The sequence below is a fragment of the Lathyrus oleraceus genome, chromosome 6 (assembly GCF_024323335.1).
Source record: "Lathyrus oleraceus cultivar Zhongwan6 chromosome 6, CAAS_Psat_ZW6_1.0, whole genome shotgun sequence".
Taxonomy (NCBI): Eukaryota; Viridiplantae; Streptophyta; class Magnoliopsida; order Fabales; family Fabaceae; genus Lathyrus; species Lathyrus oleraceus.
Genome location: NC_066584.1, coordinates 15,853,320 through 15,864,155, shown reverse-complemented (window position 1 = coordinate 15,864,155; position 10,836 = coordinate 15,853,320). Strand labels below are relative to the sequence as shown.

Below are 10,836 nucleotides of genomic sequence, written 5' to 3'. Positions count from 1 at the left end.
AACAAATTTTAAAGGTGCTTGGATATTGTTGTATGAATAAAAAATAAGTTAATTTCCTCCTCTAGTTTTGAAATTTTTCTTTTGAAAGCAGAGTTATTACTTTCTAAAGAAAATACTTTTTCGTTTAGAGAGGAAATATCATTCTCAAGCTCTTTCTGAGTTTCAGAAGCCGTTACTTGGACTTGTTTAAGGTCCTTGTATTTACTTTGAAGACTCTGGTACTTTTCCAGCATTTCAGAAAGACAAATTTCAATATCATAACGAGATAGATTAAAGAATACCTCTTCAGAATTGGAGTCAGATTCTAATTATGATAAAACCTTGTCTTCTGGTTCCTCAGAGCTAGTGGGATCCTCAGTAGTTGCCATTAGTGCAACATTGGCTTGTTCTTCGTCAGAATCTTCTTCTTCAGATTCTGAGTCATCTCAGGTAGCCATCAACCCCTTCTTAACTTTGGAGAAGTTCTTCTTGGGCCTTCTGTCATTCTTCAATTTAGGACAATCGTTCTTGTAGTGGCCTAGATCCTTACACTCGAAACAAATAACTTTTTTTTCCATAAGTTTGCTTCTTTTGACCATATAAGGATTCGAAGCGACCAACAGTCCTTCTAACTTTTTTGAGTTTTCCTTGAACACTTTTCCTGTGTTTCCAGAGTCTGTTGACTCTCTTTGATATTAGAGACAACTCATCATCATCTTCTGAGTCTTCATCAGATTCTTCTAATTCTTCCTCAGCTTGATATGCTCTAGTCTTCTCAGGATTGGATTTGCCTCTCTTCTGAGGTTCATCTTCTTCTAGCTCAATCTCTTGACTTATTAAAGAACTAACAAGTTCTTCAAGATTGATGTTGTTGAGATCCTTAGCCAATTTTAATGCAGTTACCATAGGTCTCCATTTTTTTGGGAAGATTTCTGATAATTTTCTTGACATGATTAGTTATAGAATACCCTTTGTCCAGAACCTTAAGCCCTGTAACAAGCATATGAAACCTTGAGAACATAGTCTCAACTTTTTCATCATCTTCCATCTTGAAAGCCTCATATTTCTGGATTAAGGCCAAGTCCTTTGTCTCCTTTACTTGAGCGTTTCCCTCATTAGTCATTCTTAGAGAGTCAAAGATGGATTTGGCAGAATCTCTATTTGTTATCTTCTCATACTCCGTATAAGAGATATAATTAAGCAATATGGTTTTGCTTTATGATGATTTTTGAAGTCTTTCTTGTGTTGATCCCACATAACACTTCTTGCTAAAGTATTTCCTTCAGCATTTACTGGATGAACATAGCCTTCGACTACAAGATCCCAGAGATCAACATCGTAACCAAGAAAGAAACTATATTCTGTCTTTCCAATAGTCAAATTTTTCACCATAAAAAATAGGTGGTTTAGCATTGTAATGATATATATCATTATTATTAAAAAATTTAGCAGCGTTAGCGGCAACCATTATTTCTCACACAACTATATCGGTACTGAACATTGTGAGGTGTTGATAAAACTATTATCACAATCAGAATCGGAGCTCTGATGTCAATTGAAGGTGTGAAAAACACAAGAAAGGGAGGGGGGTGAATTGGTTTTTACCGACAAAAGCTTTTTCCAAAACAAAAACACCACTAACAAGTTTAATAATGAAGAGATAAAAACACAAATATTTTTATCCTGATTCGCTTGAAAATCAAAGCTAATCCAGTCCACCCGCCAAGGTGATTTGCCTTATACACAAGGACTTAATCCATTATAATCAACATATTACAATAAACACAAAGAATAACCTTTTTTGTCTTCTCAAGGATCCAACTAAACCTTAGTCTCCTCAAGGACTCACAAAGAACAACTTTCTTTGTCTTCTCAAGGATAACCTCCTTAAGGAATCAAACAAATAGTTTGAATACTAGTTTTGTGTGTTACAAGATGCTTCTATACAAGCAGATTTTTATACAAATGAATAAAAAACACTTAAAGAACACTGTATACAAAGAATGATAGCGTTTCACAAAGAAAAATACCTTGTCAAAATACTTGTGCAGAATCAGCATTTTCTTCAAGTCTCCAATGCATGCTTATATAGAGAAGCATGTGACAGATGGAGGGAAAAAAGGGGAAAGCTCCTTGAGCAGATGTCCACTGTTGGATGGGAAAGGAATGATACCACATACTGTCCTTTCTCTCACAAAAGTAGTAACAAGTGTAATGAATAGTACAATCCTTGCCCACGAAATCAGGTAGTGGAAAGCTTGTTCGATTTGTACCATGTACTATTTGATCATGTTCCCATTTAATTTTATCTTCAGATTCATTGGCTTCTGATAAAAGATGATTGAAGCATGAAGTGCAAAAGTAAAGAGCTAGATTCAAAAACTTCAAAACCTTGGGTCAGCACCTTGACAACATCAGTAGTCTGGCTTGAGTTCTTCAGCATCTTCAGAGTCTTTAGAATCCTCAGTCAGAACCTTGATAACCTCAATCGTCTGTCTTGAGATCTTCAGAATCTTCAGCTACATAACACAACTTCGGAAGCTTTCCATTCTTCAGAAGTTTGGTGATCAGAGTCACGTCCAGAAGTAAGAACTGAGAGAATATTGCATCAGCAATATAGAGTCTCCTCATAAGCTTCTGATGGGTGAAATAACACCGAAGCAGAAAGAACATTGTAGCAATAATATTGACATCTTTTAGAACTTCTAATTGCAGCGCAGAAGCGTATTTGGAACACAAAGTTCAGAAACTGATGATGTTGCACATCTTATGATCAGAATCAGAACCGGTTGTTAAAGCTACACAATAACAAATCATTATGGTACCAAAATTATTCTCACATAAATACAACATTGTTATCATCAAAACTCAAGGTATGGATGCATAACCAAATCTTGTTCTAACAGAGTTTTTGGTTCAAAAGTGGGGACCAATGACGAGTCTGGGACTTCAGTCCAATGATGATTTCCAGGTTCAAAAGTGGGGACCTGTGACGAGTTTTGGTTCAAAGACGAACCAGGTTTAGAGAGGAACCATCGGCTGGTGGATGAATCAGTAACATGACTTTGATATCCAAAACTTGGTAGCACATGCATTGGAGGAGAGGTGTTGATTACATTGCATACAAAACTGCACTTGTGAATGATGATTGTTATGGATGATTATATGTTTGATGAATAACATGTTTAAGCTATCCTCATTGTTTTTTACACCATTAACATTTATGAATGTATTTCCACCCCCTGTTTGTTTCCATGCTTTTCTTTACTCTTGTGGTACAAATGCTCAGGTAGAGGAGCCTTAGCCGTTATTGAGTTGGAGGATGGCGTAATAGCTTTCTTTGTGGTTTATCACTTTGAGTTTATTTTAGTTTCCTGTGTCACTTTGATAATGTAACACTGAGATGGGTTACCTTTACTATTTATATTTTTCTAGTTGTTTAATTGAACCTCTTTTATTTAAATGAAATGATTTATAATTTGAGACAATTAAAGTTGAAATGATATTTTGAGTTCCACTGTTTTATTGTGATTTTTGAAAAAGATGTTTTATGTTGAGAAAAGATGTGAAACCCTGTCGCTAAGTTAAAATGATTTCGCATGATTTTATTTATATATGTGTTTGTAGATTAAGGTATTACATAGTTGGTATCATATCAGGTTGGTTCATTCGGCCTAGGTTTTGTGAAATTATTTACACTCTGGTGTATGACATGTGTGTGAATATTCTTGATCCTTAAACTCGTCAACTGCTATTTGCTTTACTGTTTACAATTAGTTAGCCCGTCTTGACTGGTCGTGCAGAAAGAAATTGTTGGAGATAGAAATGATCAAGAAATTACTGAAGCTTTGGGAGTGATGGCTCAGGTGATGGCGCAAGCGAACACGACTTTGCAAGCTAATCATAATCAAAATGGTGGGGACGATGAGTTTTATGGGCTGGAAAAGTTTTATAGGAATAGCCCGCCTACATTCAAGGAAAGGTATGATCCGGAAGGTGCCTGGCTTGACTTCCAGAGATTGATAAGATTTTCAGAGTTATGGTGTGCACTGATGAGCAGAAGGGTGCAAGTGGGAAAGAAACAAGTGGGGAGGATCCCTTGCTTTTATGAGATGTTTCAAATATGGAGAGGTAGGTCATTATGCTATTGAGTGGAATAATGCATGCCCAAAGTGTTTTAAGTATGGAAAACAATGACATTGTGTTGTTGAATGCATGAGTACTGTTCCGACTTGTTACAACTATGGAGAACTAGGTCATATAAGTATGCAGTGTCGGAAGGAAAAGAAAGCGCCAGATGCCATAAAGACTAGTGGAAAAGTCTTTGCTTTGAGTGGCGAGGAGACCTCTGGACCTGATGATTGAATTCAAGGCGCGTGTCTTATAAGTGGTATGTCTTTAGTTGCAATCATCGTTGGGGGTAGCATGACGAGGGGGTTAGAGGACCAGATGAGATAGTATTATCCAAAGTTGTTTCCTTTAGGTAATTTTTTAGGACGAAAATTCTTTAAGTGGGGGAGAGTTTTAACACCCGGATTTTTTATATTTATTTTTATATAGAGTTTTGCGAGTGTTTTTAGTTTAATAACTTAAATTGGGGATTTTTTGTTAGAATTAATGTAGAAATGAGGATTGTAGTTCAGTAGTAAACTAGAATTTAAATAGAGATTTATTTATTTAAATAATAGAGGAAATATGAGAATATGAGTTTTGGGGCAATAAAATAGGCTTTTAAAGAAATTAGGGAGGTGGTGGAGTTATAGAAAGTTAAGGGGAGTTTAGAAATTAATTAAAATAAAAGAAAATTAGATTTTATTTATTTAAGGAAGAAAAATAGGGAGATTTGTCCGTACTTAAAAAAGTTGTGAAAGAGGTAAGGGAGAGAAGAGCGAACCCTAGGAGAGCAAGACTAGGAGAAGGGAGTTCCAGATCATAAACTTCAAATTTCTTTGAATTCGAGGAATAGGGAATTATTCATGTATGTGTGTTTAAGTAGATAGATAACGAGGGTTGTTTACCCTCCTTCATCCTCCCCTTTCTTTTTCCTCTTTGATGATGATTGAGGTCGGTGAAGGTTTGAGCAAAACCTTTCTAAGGTGATTAATATAATTTGGTTTTATTTTATATTCTTGTTGATTGTAGCTTTTGAACTATTGATATATTGTGTTGGCGTCTTGTGATAAGGCGAAGGTTGAATTGATATATATATATATATATATATATATATATATATATATATATATATATATATATATATATATATATATATATATATATATATATATATGGATGCCTTATGATAAGACGAGAGTTAGAAATGTTTAATATGAAAATGAAGGAATCTATGATACTGATGTGATCAAGTGTTGAATTTGTGATGTTTGATGTGGTAAAATGTTGAATCTGTGATGTTTGGTTCATATTGTTCTTGTTTATGTTTATCTGTATGTATTGGGGTGGTCGAGAATCAAATAGGCGAGCTATGGATCTGTTCACAAGGGAGAAAAATCAGAAAAATTTCAAATAGGGATAGAAGAGGATTGAGTGACTTGTTTCATGCGTAACTTGAGTTTCGTAAGTCCATTTGATGTGTCGTCAATTGCGTTAGAAAGTTATTGTGATAATATTTCTATTGAAGTGAGGAATTTGGGTCTAGAAGAGATATAATAGTAGCAGTTATCTGGTTTTTCTACCAGAGACGTAGTTAAATTTCAGTCATGTGTTGGTCATCTTGTTTCACGCGTAAATTGAGTTTCGTAAGTCCTTTTGAGGCACAGTCAGCTATGTTTGAAATAGGGTTTAACGAAATTTTAAATTGGAGTATTTCATGATTTTATCATAAGTCTATAATTTGTGGTGCTATTGTGATGTTAGACATTATGTTTTAGAATTAAGTCAAGGATTTAGGGAAACCCTATTACATTGAGACGATTTTAGAGTTAAGACAAGGATTTTTGGAAAACCCTTGGAGTGACTTAAAGAACTTGAGTATATTTATAAATAACTTGAATTTGAGTTATTTGATAGTTTAGAGTTGAACTTAGAGTATTTGATATTCTTAGAGCCGAGTTTGAGGTATTTGATATTTTTAGAGGTGAACATGAAATATTTAGAGTTGAGTTTGGAGTATTTAACATTCTTAGAGTTGAATTTGAGGTATTTAATATTTGAAGAGTTGATTTGAATAAAGGGGGTTGAGTTCTGAGTCACTTGATATGTTTAGAGTTATGAGTAAGTTATTGAGTTGCGCTATTGTGTTGGAGTGTTGTGTGTGTGTCAAGAGGATTGAGTTTTTGAGATATCTAACTTGTTCAAAGTCGAGTTGATGAGTAGATGATTTAAGGTTAGAGTACGCCTTGTGACTCTTTAAATTTTGAATAAAAAGTGAAAGAGTTCTTGTGAGTTATCTTGAGTTATGATTTGACCCCGTTGAATGCTTAGGGTTATGTAGTGGTATTTTTACCATGTTGGTGAGTATTGTTGAGTTGTAATTATAAATTCATGATGAATAATGTTGAGATACATAGTTCAGAGATGAGCTATTATTGCGACCTTATATTGACGATATTTATGCTGAGGTGTATAGTTCAGAGAGGAACTACTTTGGCGGTCTTATATTGACAATGTTGTGGGTTCAGAGATGAACCATTGATGATTTTCGCATTCGTATTGTTTGTTGCATTTCATGCATCTATAAATTCAAGCCTTCAAAAAAGATGTTTTGATGAAGACAACCAAGATTATGAAGACATGATCAAATGTAAAGTATGAAGAAAGCTACCCAAATGACTATGTTATTGATGAATAAGCAGTAATTTGATTTCCAATTTTAATTTAATTTTTCTCAATAATTTATTTTCGTCATTTATTTTCTGAATAAGCAGTAATTTGACATTGTCTCACTTTGCAAATCATAACTTAAGCTACGAAATGTCATTTGATGCACTCTAATATGTATTGTAAATCTATGAGGATAAGCTACAAGTTTCATGTTGAAGTCAAAAGCCAATTCAGAGTGTAGACGAGTCGAATTACTAGTTTTGTGCCAGACTTAATAAATAATTAGCTTTTTTTTGGGTCAGATGTATGTTTGTTTGCTCGGTTGCTTTTAGGTTCTGATTTTCTTGTACTATTTAACCTAAAATGTATCCCGAAGATTAGCAAGCGGCGGTGACAAGACAATCCGATAGGTCACTTCATCTGTCCTCTGTAAAATCTGGTATGGACCAACAAAATGATGGGTAAGCTTTCGGGACTTCATTGTATCTTTACATAACAAAATTCATCCCTTATCATAATTAATCAATAACTTTTTTTTAATCAATATATATATATATATATATATATATATATATATATATATATATATATATATATATATATATATATATATATATATATTGATTGTATTTTGTAAATTGAAAAAGAAATTGATATAATAAGAAAAATCTCAATAAGTCTCATTAATCCATCCATGCTTAGAATTAGAGGGGTACAAGAGGAAAGGGTTGTGAATACTTGACAAGGGCCCGCCCAAACATAAAACAGAAAGCCCAATAAAAATATGAATATCTCAATTGGTGAAACGAAACGAAGAATAAAAAGTAAGTGCGCCGTTGCCGGGGATCGAACCCGGGTCACCCGCGTGACAGGCAGGAATACTTACCACTATACTACAACGACTCATTTGTTAAAATTATGTTTTCCGAATACACCACTAATTAAGATACGTTTATTTTATGCTGCATTATTAATTGATGACTATACATTGTTTGTGCTTCGTTTTCTCATTCCATTTTATGGTTTCATACTTTATATATTCATAATTCTAACTACACCAATTTATTAGTTGGATTACTATTTTTTTTCACCTTCAAATTCCTAATTCATTAATACTCATGTTCTTTTTCTTATATATTATGCCTTCCTTTCAGTTACTATTGCACTTAATTAAATTATTTATTTCTTCTCATTCAAAATATTTGTATTATTTTATCAATTTCACACAAATTTTTTAAAACTTTTGTATGAAAAAAATATTATGAATTACATTATTATACAACTATTCTTTTATTAATTTTTGAGAAAAATCATTTCAAAGAATTGCAAGTAGATAAAGGAATTTTTTACAAAAATAATCCAGTTTTTCAAAAAAAATCTAAAATAATCATGTTTTTAAAAAAATTCTCAAACTACTCCACTTTTAGGAGGAGGCGTCAATCCAATTGGCGTCTCCTCTTAAAAATAGAGTGCAAGCGTCAATTGGATTAGCTAGGGCACATGGTGTAGCCAATTCAATTTACGCCAATGTGTAATTCCTTAAAGGAGGTGCCAATTGGATTGAAACCTCAGTGTATTTTGCATTTTTTTTTGTTAAACAGTCTATGTACTACGTAATTTCGAAATAGGACCAATTCATATTAATATAAATTCCCGTTTATACAAAAAAGCCTAATGTTGATGACCGGGATCACCTAACCGACCTCCGGTCCCACATCCCCTAGCTACCCGAACTCGTGGCCCTAACCCACGTTGATGATTCACCACTGGTGTTTGAGCATCTGAGGGGCCAGGAACATCACTACCAACTACAAGAGATGACATGTTGAGATAGTCAGACAAATCAGCATAGTCTTGAGTATGCATCGAAAGTGTACCTCCATAGCTGAGTTCATGACCCATGCCTGAGTAATTGAGTTGTGTTTGACTTATTGGTGGACGATCAGGACAGTTGAAGGGAGACATGGGTGTGAATCATGCGTCGATGAAAGGTTGGAAAGATTTTGGGGTGTTTGGTAGAGATAAGGTTGTTGGAGGTTTCAGTTTTGTGAGGTTTGGGCTTCTTGGTTATGGTAGGAGGAGGGACGGTTGGTGTTGAATGATCATTGAGTGTTCTGGCTAAGGTGGCTTTCGTAGGGTGATGTGTTGGGTGTGAAGCGATGTTATGTCTCTGGTTGATGATCTATTTGTTGATGGTGGTAAGCGGTATGCTCTTGGTATTGTGGTTGGATGTATGACATGTTTGGATTGTATGTTTGTGTGTTTGTGGAATGGAAAGTTTGACAAACATGGGGTTGTGTGTATCCGATATGACAATGTTGTTGGGGGTTATATGTTGAGGCGTCTGGTGTGTAAATTTGTTGGCGTGGGTCGTATAGGTACATATTCTCGGCGATGAACTCAAAACCAACTGATCTGTACCAAATCATATAAGTACGACTTAGTTTTTGGCATCACTGCGTCAGTTAAGACATGGTCATGGCGGTGCTTCCATTTGCGACACTCGGATCTTACGAAGCTTTGCCATTGATTGAAGTTCCATTGGTCGTTAACTTTGCGCAGATGCCGTTCTCTTAGGCTTGTTAAGGACTCTGGGATGTATTGAAGCATATCGAACTGCAACTTCACACGATCACTGTTGTGCATATCCATAATTGTGAATCTTATAATCGGTGTGCATGCAGGCCATACGGCTGCGTCTTCTTCGTTGAATTCATGGTCATGATCCAAATTTAGGTATGGACGTCAAATGAACTGAAATGTGAAAGTAACTTGGATTATAAACATGGTAGAAGAAGTTAAAAAATTATAACGAAATAATGAGGTTATTATCTATACGTATGTCAATCGAAGGTGATCCAAGAGATTGCGATACTGGGTAATACAGTGTCTAGGACATCTGTTATAACCCATACCACGTGCCGACCATCTGCACCATAAAGGTAAAAATATTAGTTAGAGATCGTTAAAGTAAGTAAATATGTAGCATTTTAAACAACTTACTTTTGTGCATACGGGAATGTGAAAGGGTTGTTGTTGACGTGCGCTAGGGACGGTAGTCTTGACCAACCCCATGCTTGAAGCAAAACAACGCATCCAGAAAAGATAGATGTGTCTTTGTGTGAATTTTTACACAAAGAGCTATAAAGATAGGTCAGACAAGCGGATCCCCAACTATAACTTCCTATTCTATCTACATGTTTTAGTAAAGGTAAATACATAACATGCATACTAGAACCACTACCTTTGGGAAATAAAAAAGAACCAATTAAAATCATAATGTAACACCTAGTTTTTATTATTCGAGCCTCTTCGGTAGAATGCTGATCTAAATGTAAACTATTATAATATGACTTAAGGCATGAAAGGAGTATACCTTGACCTCTTGAGTTATCATCTAACAAATCAGTATCCGAGAGATCCATGCAAATTGAATTCGCATAGTTGGTTTTACCATTTACAACTTTACCATCAATAGGCAGTCCCAATAGCATGTAGACATCTTCTAAAGTCACGGTACACTCGCCGGTTGGAAATCAGAATGTGTGTGTCTCGGGACGCCATCTTTCGTATAACACAAGAACGAATTTATTATCGACCGACCAAGACATAATTTTTCTTATATGTCCAAAATCGACGAGTTCGACATACGGTTGAATCATCGGGTCCATGTGGACATATTCGTGGACCCGAGTACGGAACCTTGAAACATCCTATAAAAGAAACAAGAAAATACTTTACTAAGTTAATATGTTATTAAAAGGTACTATAGACAAATAACAAAAGAATAAAACGCTTACATAAGTTGATATGTTTGCAACTGTTCCTCTGTGTGATTCGCCCATTGTGAGGATAGACATCTTGTCGGAGATGAAAGAGGTTGTTGCAGATGAAAAATTTGATGTTGTAGAGGAAGTAGTGAGTTATGGTGTGGAAGAAATGTTAGAGTTACCTTCCTATTTATAGGCAAAAGTGTGGAGCATAGAAAAATGTGTTTGCATGTGGTAGCCAAATGAATTGACGCCCATGTGCATTTTTTACATGGTTCGCCATTCAAATTGGCGTCTCCATAGGCTC

General features: G+C 35.0%; 1 non-coding gene across 1 annotated transcript; it reads right to left on the bottom strand.

Annotated features, from left to right (window-relative positions):
• Positions 1 to 7,590: 7,590 nt before the first annotated feature.
• On the bottom strand, positions 7,591 to 7,662 carry TRNAD-GUC (transfer RNA aspartic acid (anticodon GUC)). Its single transcript has one exon. It is a non-coding gene; the product is annotated as a tRNA-Asp (tRNA).
• Positions 7,663 to 10,836: the final 3,174 nt, after the last annotated feature.